Raw genomic sequence first — 14329 nt, 5'->3', positions numbered from 1 at the left:
CTCGTAAACTCATAAAAACAGAGCTTTTTTTTTTTCTTTCGGAAAACAGTATCTCGTAAACTCATAAAAACAGAGCTTTTTTTTTTTTTCAGGAAACAGTATCTCATAAACTCATAAAAACAGAGCTTTTTTTTTTTTTTCAGGAAACAGTATCTCATAAACTCAGAAAAACAGCGCCGATTTTTTTTTTTAACTTATTTTTTCTCGTAATTATGAGATAATTATCTCATTAATTCAGAAAAACAGAGCCGAAATTATTTTTTTTGTGAATGCAATACGCTTCCGTAGATATCGATATATATCACGATATAAATCAAATCACTGTTTTTGTCAAGCTTAAATTGTCCGTTACTCATACGTCAGTTGTGAAGACATCAGAAGGTTACTGTTGATTTAAACATGATTTATTTTCTGTCACAGGTTGAACATGACAGATGTGTTGAAAAACATTATACAATTGTTTCAGATAAATAAAATAGGTACATATATTTAAAACTAAAATACAAGTCTGACAACAGGCAAAAGCTTTCAAGTTTTTAAAAGAGAACATAAACAAAACAGACAGTGTTCACAAAACAGTGCTGGGGGTATATACGTGGGGGTCCATACAGTAACTGCTGCAGCTACTGTACCTGGCGTAAACTGAAAATGACACTTAAAATGCTTTGAACATCTGACACTGAGCTTTTATGCCTGAACCGTAACGGTTTGCACCATACTTTTCAGTAACCCTGTCGTCAAGTTCTCTGTCAAATATTCACCTAAAGGCGGCCATACGCTGTGCGATTATTTCGATCGTTGCACGCAGCTCCATCTCAAACTGTGCGAATCAGTCGTACAGTCAGGCTCACGATTCCTGTTCTCACACTGCACGGACCGACGCTCGTATGCGACCTGACTGCTCACACTGTAGGACCATACACCACAGGACGCACGACACGTTTGAGTGTTGGATCCGGAAATACAACGTTAAAATACCAAGGAGTCCGTAAAAGTGCATAGACGATTGTGTATTGGCGTGAGTCACGAAATGGTAGTGCTAAACAAAAATCAACGAGCTGCTTTGGCAATATGTGCCATTATCTGTGGGGAATCAAAAAAGAAGAAAAGACAATGATGTGTTTGGTGCAGGCATTGGTTGGCCAGACGTGGACAGTATGGGCTGTCATCCTACAGCAAAGAGAACAAGAGGTAAGCTGCAACAGCTAAACTGCACTAGGACAATAGCCAGCTACTTAGCTTGTACGCTACTGTACGCTTCTGTGTTCGCACATGCACAGTGTGAGAATTTGAGGCACATCGGTTCGTGGCACTGCTTTGACAATACGATACACTCACGAGGAGCGAGCAGGATTTCAAACAGCTCCGTTTTCCTTGCGAACACACGATTGCTGGTCGTGAGTTGGTCGTGAGGTGCTAATCGCTTCTCTTTACCCCATGTACACTGCACAAAGCACGACACACGATTAGAGGCACATCTGGCCCGATCCCAGAAAGAGTCGCACTAGTGAGAAATCGTCTCTAAACTCGCACAGTGTAAGGCCGCCTTGAGGGAACATCCATCTCCCACTGCAGCCCAAACATTAGCATATGTGCTGCGGCTGCTCTTACGCCTGTGCTGTGTGCGTCAAACTAACTTGACGTGGCTCTAGTGTGATTGGTTCGGTGCGGTGCTACTTAGTTATGATTGGCTGTTCTTATGTCTGTCAAAACATGAACGAATGAATTCTATCAAAATTGTATCGAGCATGTCTCATTATCGAAGAAAAGTTATTTTGCGATATATATCATTGTAGTTTTATCGCCCACTCTTGTGGCAACATGGACGTCACGCTCCACTTAGTGCATGCGCATCACGCTTTCTTTCAAACTGCCATGAACAAACCGGACGACAACAACAACAGCTGACTGTTCCTGTTGGTGGGGGAACATGTAATGGTCCCCACAAAGTTACATTACTGACGACCGGCCTAGAATGCATACTAAAGAACTTTCAGTCCTTTCAACGCTGCAACGTAAACAGGGACTGTTTTCATGCTGTTATTGTGTAAACGCAACAAGATAAAGGAAATACTTTTTTCTGTCCAACGAAGCTGAGCAGCAACTCCAAATTAAGCTGTGAACATATAATTCCTGTGGCCAACAAATCTGAAAGAAACCAGCATATATCTGCCATTGTTACTGTTGGTGTTTTGATGCACATTTATTGCATTAGATTGTGATGTCATTGTTTCCTAAAGTGTTTACATAGATATTCATAAACAGGAGGGCTTTTTAATTTTTGTTGTGGGAAGTAATGACCTTAAACATGTCTAAAATGTGGGTTTGTTGTAACGTCAAAACTTGAATGAAAATACGTTCATTTATTAGTGCAGACTGAGCTTTAGTGGCAGTAGATTGGGGATGATTTGGTGAGACAATAAACCTATGAACTGGAACAGCAGACCAGGGTTTGCACACCATTTCAAACTGGAAGTAAATGTTAGTTTTAAACCACGTGTTTCTCATATCCATGTCTGTCCAGTCTTCGGGGAATATGATTCTTATTTTAGCTCCAACCTCCAAGTTATTTTTGAATCTAAGTCCAATCAACACTTCACACTATCACAGTCTTAAAGTAACAATGATTCACATTATCTATGCTACTTGGTGTGGTATTATACAACTTCTTCAGCTGCTAATCAAGGTGCAAATCCTTCAAACCTAACAAACACTCACATGTTTTTTTGTTTTTTGGTAGTATGAGGACAAGCTTCTCTACATTTTTAGCCTTACTATTGAATAGAACCCACCTTTATTCTAACATGTTTCATCCAACTACAGCAGATTTCTTACACCTTATCTGCTGAAAATAACTTTTCCCTGTTCTTATTAAGCCGTGAGTCACGCTGCAGTATCCATTAATGAATCATGCATAAAAAATAGAACATGTTTGCCTGAAGAGCCACCCTTCACCCTGATATTGTGAGCAATGTGAAGAATTAAAAGACAGGACAGATGGACAAAAGGAGAAGAGGTTCTCTCCAGGGCATGGTATCATTTAGCCTGTTACAGACCTCTGAATAGATTCACTGCTTATAAGCGTATATAAATAAATAAATGATTTAAAAAGGTCAGATATGTCATTAGCAGTTACTTACACATCTGAAGAAATAACTAATCCTTTTAAAGTAACAGGTGTTTGAAATCAGTTTTTATTACATGAATAATTATTTTCCACATCAGCTCAGATTGTACAGTTTCACTTGCTGCCTGTAGGGGGAGCTGATCAGTCAAACTAATTACTAACTAACAAATTATATGTATGGAAATTCCAGCCCACAGAAATATTTTCATATGCACCTGATTCACAAATCCAATTTCATTTTCTAATAAACATAATCCTCACTTGATGCTTATTACAGATGAAATCAATGCTTTGAATTTGCCACAAAACATAACTTGAAAGATGTCAATTTTTTTGCATCTTTCCAGATTTTTTTCTGTATTACATCAAACTCTTTTCATTTGGTTTTCATTGACTAAATCTGACCATGGAAAGTCAAAACCAGCTAATATTGTAAATTAGTTTTGAGAATCTGTCAGTGAAACCAAATATTTCACTGTAAAAAAATTTACATTCACTTTCAGAATGAACAGTTTTGCCAAATGTACAATTATGTTAATGACATTTCATTATGACAGTTAAAATCAAATGTAATTGCTGTTACAATTTAGGTGCATTTGATTGTAATTTATGAGACAAGGGTTGATTTTATTTTTAGGTCTTTTTTTATGATGAGACACATTTATGTTACAACAGAAATTAAATTCATCCCCCAAATTAAGTTGATTTTAACCCTACACTTCAACGGCACATGGACTTTTTCCACATAATAAACTCCAGCTCAGCCAATAATCAAGTTTTTCTATGAGGAGTGAATCTTAACACATGTTTTATTCCTTTTTATCTGCACTTTGATTCTGGGGACATAAATTAAATTCACCCTAAGCTCATAAACCAACCTCTTGATGTTGAAATGTAAACTTGTTGAAATGCAGTTGTTAAATAAATTAATCTCATACACTTGATAGGGCTATGTGGCGTTTCCTGTGTTTTAATCGATGGATACTTTTCGAAGACAGACACTTGACTAATATATCGGGTCCATGGTGGATTTTTATACAGATGCCTATCCACATGCATGCACACACTCAGTTATACTCAGCGGCTTATGTACATGAGCACAAGCACTGCTTATTAAACAAGAAGAAAAACAGTTGCTTGTTTGATTAACATCAATACAAATTCTCCCTCTCATCTAACTAACTAAAGCTATGGCCACACAGTGTTTTCTTGTCTCCCTCAATTTGAATCTCAATGCTCACTCCTTTCCACTCGGCGGCATCTTTAATAAAGGCTGCTGCTTGTCGGCGAGGGTGTCCTGTCTCTAGTGAGATGGTTAATAAAGCAGAGATGTTCTGCCCACATCCAGAGGCTTTGAAAGGGAGGGGAAGGGGAGTGGGGGGGGGGGGGGGGGGGATGAAGACTATTATTCAGTCAAGAAAAACAAGGGGCTTTACATACAGGCACCACTGTGGGGAAGCAGTGGTGAACTTTCTTCCTGTTCTTTTTTAATGTGTTTTTCTCTTCCAGAGTCTAATAGCTTCCCTGGACCCAGACAGCTTCACATTAATTGGCCAAGGAGGCGATGCCAAGGCTATTCTGCTCAGGTCCTCTGGCGCTGCCACCGCCAACTCAATATAGACCTTGAAGTTCGCTCTTATTCCCTCTGTCTGCTTGTTTCTCTCCTTCTCCTTTGTGTTATCTCCTGTCTGTCTTCATCTCCTTTGTTTCACACCTCCTTAGTCTTTGTATGTGATTGTTTGTTTACCTTCTTTAAACACACACACACACAGCCCCTTCCTCTTCTTTCCCACTCTATCCATTGATCCCTCCTTTTTTTTTCCTCGCAGTCTTTGCTACATTCCTGATGTTTCCTCTCCTCCTCCCTATCCACTCTGCTCGCCTCTGTTTCCGCTGTGACTCTCCTTTACTCTCTCCCTGTCAGGAGCATATTAAGCAGGGGCTTCACAGCAAGCTACAGCTAATTTAGCCCAATACCCAGCGGGACCCTCACCGAGGCCAGCTCAGCAGGACACAGGCATGAGAGGCACCCTGAAGACCTCTTCTTTACTTCTGCCATACCTTCATCCACTGTGTGGAAGATGGAAGCAGACGGGGTCTTAGGCCTCGGCAGAGGTTGTCAGACATCATACATGTCAGGCAGCAATCCTTTTATTGTACTGTAGTCTCCCAATCCTCTTTAAAGATTTTAAAGGAGGAACACTATACCAACTGCTTTTTATCATTTCTACCCTGCTGCGTTTGTTAAATGACAGAATCATCTGCAGTGATGTTTTTGTTCCCCCTCCCATTGCTTTATGATGTCTGATCCCATGTCTGATCTTCACTTTGTCTGAACCTACTCCACTCTGAGGATCAGCACCAATACTTTAACCTACCTGCATCGAAGAGGTTACCTGACCAGTCCCATGTGTCTGTAGGTCTCTGTGTTCATCTCTCAGCAGGATTAAATAGGATCGCTGCACCAGTTTTTATGAAAGGGCAAAGGGCAGGGGTTGGGGATGATCACTTTAAGCTTCAGAGGAAACTGAAATTATTTTTTTATCCTTTCAGATAAATAAATAAACAAACTAACCACCAACTGGCATCAACTAACAAATTATTACTGACTAAAGCATTTTGTTAGCCTCATAGCATAACTGCCTGAGTCATATTTTTTGGCCAAATTGGGATATCTGCGTGATTTTACTCTCCGAACTCTGCTGATTCATTTTTCATCACTGGCTTTGACCAGGAAAAAATATGACCTAGGCAATTATGCTACGAAGCTAATGATTTACTACTATTGTAACATTACTATGACAAGCACTGTCAAAAAGGTTAGTGAAAATGACAATGGCCATAATTTGTGGTCTGTCTGTCTCTGTTTAACAATATTAAGGAATGAGAAGAAGAGTGGACTGTTGGTCTTGGCAGAGGTCTGTGCTCTCTGGATGCCCTCAGTTAGGACTCTTAGTTCTAGAGGATTTCACTCAGAATGATCATTACCCTCTCTGATTAAAATAACAGAACAGATGTATGGTCCCTCTGGCTCAGTTACTAATGAAAGCATGTCAAAATCACAGTCAGGTTCACTTAAGTCAGTCACTGTATGGGATGGGGTTTGTTTGGATGTAATATGACTATTATCAACATCACTGTAACTGATTAGACTGAGAGCTCTGCACATTTTTTTCATTTTAGTTAATCACCTATATATGTCAAGGATTTAAAGGTGGTGTCAAAGAGTGAATAGTGCCTCAGAAGCTCCACCCTCTGAGTCCAGAAATGTCCTTGTTTTGTTGCTGATTGGCTTGGCTAGTGTGTGAATCAGTAGATGCCTGTTTGTTATGTCTGTTTTACAAAGATCAAGTTATACATAAGAAAAAAAATTACTAAGGAATCATAGGGAGGTCTGGTAAGATTTTAACCCTTTCATGCATGAATTGTGAGAACCTTAGTCAAGATTTTTTTCTTCAGTGTTTTTATTCCTCCTTAGGCATGAAAAAAACAATGCGATCGAGTTTTTTTTTTCTATGGAGTTACAAAAATATCCATGCATTTAATTTTTGAAGTAAAGAAACGTGTTAAAAACCCAGTATCAGAAAGTGATATGAAAACACTAAAATAAAAACATTTTTAATGCTGTTAATCTGATGTCTTCTCACATTTTAACATATTCCAATGCTAGTAATTACTCCATGGAGATAATATGCAAAAAAAAAAAAAAAACCTTCTTGTCTAACAAATAGCAATTGATTTACACTCAAACATGTTAGTGCAGATCAGGTTTATCAAGAACAGCAAAGTTACAGTAATGGTCTGAATGTCAGTGTATGGGATGGTGCATTAGTGTCCACTGTGTTGGCTGATATGGAACTAAAACATCAAAACCCATGAATATACAAGAGAACAGCTGGAGAAGAACTGTCCACTGTAGTGGCCTATGCATGAAAGGGTTAACAAAGGTGCATCACAAATGATTTACTCCATGCTTAAATGTAATCTTATATTGTGAGAAGATGGAACTTATATGATGTTGGACTGCTGTACCAATATTTGGGTGTGAAATATTTCCGTCTATTATTTCATTTAAGGGGATGATTTAGTGTTTTTCAGTTTGTGGACATCCAGTCTCTGAATGGGTAATGAATGGGTATGCTGTTGTCGTAACGTATTGTTTTTGTTTGTATTGTGGTAATGCCATTAAGTTGTTTACTTCTGGGGGACTCATTTACAGCCACCATGCATACTGAATGAAGTGAGGGGGATGCTTGTTTACTGATGGGGTTTTTATATTTTTTTCAATATATTTCTATCAGTTTTGGGGTAAATGTTTGCATTCTGAGTGATTGTTTGGTTCATGTCTGTGCTGTTAGTGGACCACTAGCTTGTTTTTTCTGCTGTTTTTGTTGCAAATGTTGTGTTGTAGCCTAAAAAACTCCTGCTGGGTACTGTATACTGATATCAGAGATGGTGAGGTTGTATAATTATTGTATGATGAATTCATTTGAATAATATTTTTGTTCTAATGTTTTTATTTTTTTATATACATATCCATTTCACCCTTGTGTGTTTTGCCTTAACAGTAATTGTGCCTGGAGGGCTCAATATCAATATCTGCAAACATTATAAAATAAAATACAATTTAAAAAATACAGTGGAAATGTTGAATAATACCACTGCAGCCTTCAAGGTCTAGCACATTAACACAGAATAAATCCTCCTCTTGGTTATTTCACATCTAGATCCATCAGAAATGTGAGTCCAAGTACAAAAGACTACTGTCTGAACTGTAAGTTGGGAAGTATTCTCAAACAAAATGTAAGATTTTCCAAACTGTGCCATTTTCAGTCGTGTTTTGGTCTGTGCGGATCTGGCCCGACGAGACATGTCATGAGGAAATAAAAAAATGAAGACATCTCTCCTCCTGCCCTTTGGCCAGGCTTTGAATGATGCCTCAGAGGAGGTCTGGGCCATTCATTTTGAGAATGACCTTGAGGTTGGCAGAACTCTGCGGAGAGACAAACAATACACTGATTCCCATGGTTTATGCCATAGTTTTATACAGAGATTTTTGTAGATCGTTCTAGAATATTACAAAATGAAAACAAAATCAGTGTAAGCTGTAGCCGAATTCTGAATTTATTCATCAGCATAATGTATTTCTGATGACTTCTACACTTTCTCTTCACTCCATTATCAACATGCTGAAACACAGGTGGAAACACACAGTGAATCTGGTATTCACTTTCCTTTTTATTCTCTGTTTCATCTGCTATATGTAGTATTTGTACTTAACCCTTTCATGCATAGTGGTCACTACGGTGGACAGTTATTCAAAGCTGTTCTCTTGTATTTTCATAGATTTTATTGTTTTAGTTCCATATCAGCTGACACAGTGGATCATCCCATACACTGACATTCATACCATCACTGTAATTTAACTGTTCTTGATAAACCTCATCTGCACTAACATGCTTTAGTGTAAATCAATTGCTTGTTATTATTATTAGACTGTATTTAACAGTTTTTTTTTAAAACAAAAAGTTGTTGTTTTTTTTGCATACTATCTCCATAAAGTGATTAATAACTAGTATTAGTGTATGTTAAAATGCGACATCAGAAAACATCAGATTAGTAGAATTTAAAAAAAAAAAAAAAATGTTCATAGTTTTCACAAAGTATGCCAGTAAATACATGTTTCTTTGTTTCAAAAATTAACCCTTTCATGCATAGTGGTCACTACAGTGGACAGCTATTCTACAGCTGTTCTCTTGTACATTCATGGATTTTGTAGTTTTTTTTTTTGTTTTTTTGTTTTTTTTTAACACATATCTTTGTTAAAGTTTTAAGACACTACATATCTTTTCTGACATGAATTGATAACGTTATGTAGATCTCTTCTGATCATAAACCCCCAGAATTACAAGCCCTCTCCATAGTTTTCACACAATTTATTAGTAAATACATTTTTCTGTGCATCAAAAATTAAATGTGTGGTGTCCAGTTGAGTGGACATTTTTGCAATTTCATGAAAAATAGGTTCATAAGAATTTTTTTTTTTTCATTATTATTTTTTTAATGTATTTTTTAAATAATTTTTATTTTATTTATTTATTTTTCAGAAGACAATTTTCAATCGCATTGTTTTTTTCATGCCTAAAGAGAAATAAAAACACTCAGGAAAAAATTTTGATTAAGGTTCTCATAATTCGTGCATGAAAGGGTTAAAATAGAAATAATAGCTAGTGTGTCTGACTACTTCTGACTGATGCAATATGTGAAGATTTTAAGACAGTGTTATCATCAATGGCTGTCAAAATAACAGGCTTTGAGTTTTTTATTTGAAGAAGAACACAAATATTTGGAAACAATGAGCTTTATACTTTAGTCAGTGACTGATACTATATGTCAGGGTTTCTCAGCCTTTTTTGAACCATGCCCCACTAACAGCACTATGAGCCTACTGGCACCCCCCCATGCCCATGCCTGAAAAAATTTGTGGGACTGGGGAGTAGGGGTGGGGGGGTACGTAATTCTAAAAGTAAGTATATAGCTCTGTAGATAGAGCTGTGAGACAGTGAGCTCCACTCATCTAATCATTGACAACCTGCTGCCCCCCGAAAACAAATTTGCAACCGGGGGGGGTGGGGGGGGGTGGGGGGGGGGTGGGGGAGGTGATGTGCAGGACGATATGCAAACACCCCCCACCCCCAGTCACAGACCTCAATCCATGAGCAGGAATACCAATCTTCCGTATTACCCTCTACACCTGCATATCCCACTGATCAATAAAAAAATAAAGAAACTAAAGACAACACTGAAACAGAACTAATTCTTTTTTCCCTTTATTCCTGGACACCCTGCATTGCTCCCCTACAGTTTAGCGCAACTTTGTACTGTCTCTTAGGAAACACTACAGAGTTGACAGCTCATTCTACTTAAAAAATACTGTTATAAACATGTCAGTTGGTGTCAGACGTGAGACTCAAAGTCTAACATCCCTGCGGTGTACAAAGTAATTCAGTCCATCTATTTTGAAGTACTGCAACACTTAACTCGGTCTCAAGCCCGAGCAAAGGCAGACATTGCAGAGAAAGACAGCTATCGATCAGAGACCGACTGTCAGATGTTTGAAGGAAAGGTTCCCTGGAAAGCACATTAACGAGCTGTGCTTTCCTCCTGCTGCAGCTTTTGATTCATTGGTGTTAGGAGGGGAGAGGAAGATGTAAGAGATGTGCTACGGTAAATGTGCAGTTTAGTGTCACAATCAATGAAAACAGCAGAAGAACTCCTTTCTTAGAGACTAACCCCGGTGCATACACGCCTTCCCCAAGCTAAATCGCCTTTGGAGTACACTAGAATAGAGAGTCAAGAGTATTGAGATCTAATCAAATATCCTAACACAGAGCCCGGGTATTGACCAGGATTTCAAGGCAGCATTAACCAGCGGTCCTCCCTTGTTAATAGATGTTTCAGATGAAGAGAAGTAGAGAGGCAGGGGAAGGGAGAAAGAAAGAAAGAGGCAAAAGAAGTCATGAAAAATGAAAGCACTTCTGCGTGTCTCTAAGTATCATCAAGCCAATTATCAAGCCAGACTACGGGTAATGAAACAAAAAAAAATCTGTAATTAATGAACCAGATACAATCCTTCGATAAAAAGTACGAAAAGACATTATACAAAAGTGCCAAAGCTACATCTATGCTTTGTTGAAACTACAGTAAGAAATTACAAAGCTATACTGTACATTCTCTTTGACAATTTAAATGAGCAAAGATGCAACAAGTGGTGCCAGGCACAACAAACCCCACCCCTCACACATATTGTAGCTTATTTTGGCATCGATCCAGCTGATGTCATCATGTCTGTGCATGTGCTGATGGCAGCATATCAGTTGCCTCTATATATGTACCACATTGGAAGTACATTGAAACAAAACTGATGTTTTATAGACATGTGAAATCTCGCCCATTATAAGTAAATAGGAGAAAAAAAAAGATGTAAATAATTCATAAAAAATTTTAACTTTGACCTACTTTTCCCAAAATGTAATGACATCTCTTCTGGGTCACTAGCAATGTATAATCCCAATTTAGTATGAATTCAACCAATAGTTTTGCTGCTACAGACATGTGAAATTTTGCCCATTATGAGTAAATGAGGGGAAAAAGTATTCTAAAAATTTTGAAATTTGACCTACTTTTCCCAAAATGTAATGACATTTATTCTGGGTCACTGGCAATCTATAAACCAAATTTGGTAGGAATTCAAGCAATAGTTTTGCTGCTACAGACATGTGAAATTTCGCTCATTATAAGTAAATGGGGGAAATAAAAAAAAGCTGTGAAAAATTCATAAAAAATTTGAACTTTGACCTACTGTTCCCAAAATGTAATGAGGTCTATTCTGGGTCACTGGCAATATGCCAACCAAATTTGGTATGAATTCAACCGCTAGTTTTGCTGCTAGAGTGTTAAAGAAACAAAGCAAACCAAAAACAATACTCCTTGCCTTCTCTTCGGGGGGCGGGGTAATAACCAAATTCATCGTTTAAACTTATTCTTTAAATAAAGGGATATAAAATGAAAATTATTAAGTACACAGTAAGATAATGAGATTTCAGTGAGAGAAGGAAAGGCAGTTAGTTTTTGATTCCAAATCTTGTATCAAATGTAAATGTATGGATTGTGAAGTCTGCTGTGTGAGGGGTACCATTTCTGTCAAACAGATTACAGCAAATCTGCAAAATGTCTGACACAGTCTAAATTTTTCAGCAGTGCTACACAAATATCATTTCAGAGAACATAGTGTTGAACTCATCTACAGCCTCAAAACTGGTCAAATTACAATGAATTAAAAGTCAATACTACCAAACTCATTTCAATTAAAGCTACAGGAACTGAAATAAGAGAGTTAAACACCATGATTTGCAGACACCTTCTGTCTTCTCTGTTCTTTGGGTCCATATCAAAATGCTAAATATACATACACATAAACGTGGTGGTGTTCCATGCATGAAGCTTTGTTTTCTAGCCTCCATGTTGAGAAACAGTGTAGAGCAGTAGAGTCACGTCCAGATCGTGTCTGACTAAATCTGATCAATGGTCTGTAATTACAGCTGTCAGCCACATTTTTAACCCTTTACCTGTCTGAAAACACCTGCGATCAGACGGAAACCTGCATTATTGAGTAGATTTTCTACAACCTGAAAACACAGGGAAGGAGTACATGTGAACGTCTCATGTCCTCTCAGACTACTTGAGTTACAATGTGCTGAAATGTAATAATAGATTTTATGCCCAGTGATGCTAAAAACTATCACTAACACTGCAGCTTTAAACACAGAGTTAAAATAATTATTAGAATTTTATCACTCCAAAAAGAATTGTACTTTTTCCATTATTGCAAATCCATTATACAGAAATAGTTAATTTTTCATATGAAACCATTTATTTTCATACAGTAAATTCCATCCTCCCTCCTCTACCGTCTGTATTTGCCACCTCCTCTTATCCACTTATAAACTCCACCACATACCAAGCTGGACTAGACTGTGAGTGGTAAGTGGTTGGCTGTGGTGCTCCAGAGGGGACATGGATATGTCAGGCAGGAGGACAAACCTCTAATTAGTTGCTTTCGATCTCTTGGGAAGGGAGGGACTTTAAGATACTGTCCCTGTTTCCTAATGAGCGCACTTGAGACAAACCCTTTCAAGCTACACCAGTGGTACACATTTCTGCTTATAGTATATACACATCACACACCTCCGAAAGGGCCTTGCTTCTTTTTTTCCTGTGTCATTCTCTCTCTTTCTTTCTTTACCCTTTAGATATCGGCTTCTCCCTCTTTCACAACAAGGTACTCTTGTACATTTTTCCCCTCTTTCTCTCTCTCTCCCTCCTATTCAGAGGCTTCAACACACACTCCTATATAGGCACACAAAATCATTGCCCAGGTATTACAGACAGTCCACATTTTACAACGTCACATTATTTCTCTAGTGTGCCCAGCAAAACATCAATACACGGCTCCTTAAGAAGCCTGAGATGAGGTTTTAATGTGAAGCTATAATCCTACTGAAGATAATAAATCATCTGAACATCTGAACATGGTTGTGCAAACGATTACACTCTCAGTTGGAGACAGAGCTGCAGGATCATCATCTGTTGACTTGGGTAGGAGAAGTCTGAGGAGGAAAATCATTCACCCCCTCCTCCTCATCCTCCTCCTCCTCCTCCAAGAAATAGCTTGGTGGGCTGTGTTATGTTGGGGCTTGATTAAAGAACGCCTCTCATTAAAAGGTTCCCTCCAGTTACTAATCAAATCAGTGTCGATATCTGGGAATTAGCTCGCCAAACACTCTTGCCCTGCTGTTTTTAACTCTCTTTCCCACTTTTGCTTACCGTCTCTTTTTCACTTTCCCTTTTTACCTTCTGGTTGCTTCTCTCTCCCTCCGCCTGACTTTCATTTCCCTTCATCTGGTCCTTCTCTTCACATCGGCCACATTCTCTCTCTCTCTCCTCCCCTCTGCTATTTACCCTTCCTTCCTTTTTCTCTGTCCATCTCCTCAGCGTTGCCACTGGCATCGGTCTGTTTATTGCCTGCAAATTAACCGAGAGAAGGAAGTCCCAGTGGTGCTATGCTGCAGCTCCACTTATGTAACAACGGTTAGTTGCTACACAACCCTCATCAAAGACAGGGGTCAACCGCTCATGGAGCTACAGTTCTAAATGCTTTTTTATATGTTTTCACTCAGGTTATTAGCTTTCAGTGAGGCCTGGTCAGCTGGGATGGCTATGGTTAGTTAGAAGTGACTTGAGCTTTGCCTGCTGGGAAATTGTGTTCTGCAACCAATGCATTCCTAATCCCATGTTACGCAAATTAGAAAACATCCCTGCTGAGAGGCTGCAATATGTGCTTACATTTCAATTACAAATTATTTTAATGCAGGATAGGATAAAGACAAAAGGACTTTCAACCAGAATAAAAATGCTGCCATTTTACACTTCTGTAAATGACAGATAGTACCTACAATACATTTCATATAGACACTCCACATACACATGTATCTACATTATAGTTTTTAACTGATAATGTTGATTTTCAACTATGTGTCACTATGACATTCATATAAATTTAACATGTGAATGGAAATGGTTAGGAAATAACAGAACCTGGTTATCTTTAAGAAAGAAACTAGGGTTTTGTTTAATACAGAC

Source organism: Sphaeramia orbicularis, chromosome 3, assembly GCF_902148855.1.
Source record: "Sphaeramia orbicularis chromosome 3, fSphaOr1.1, whole genome shotgun sequence".
NCBI classification, from domain to species: Eukaryota; Metazoa; Chordata; class Actinopteri; order Kurtiformes; family Apogonidae; genus Sphaeramia; species Sphaeramia orbicularis.
Note: the sequence above shows the minus strand (reverse complement) of the source record.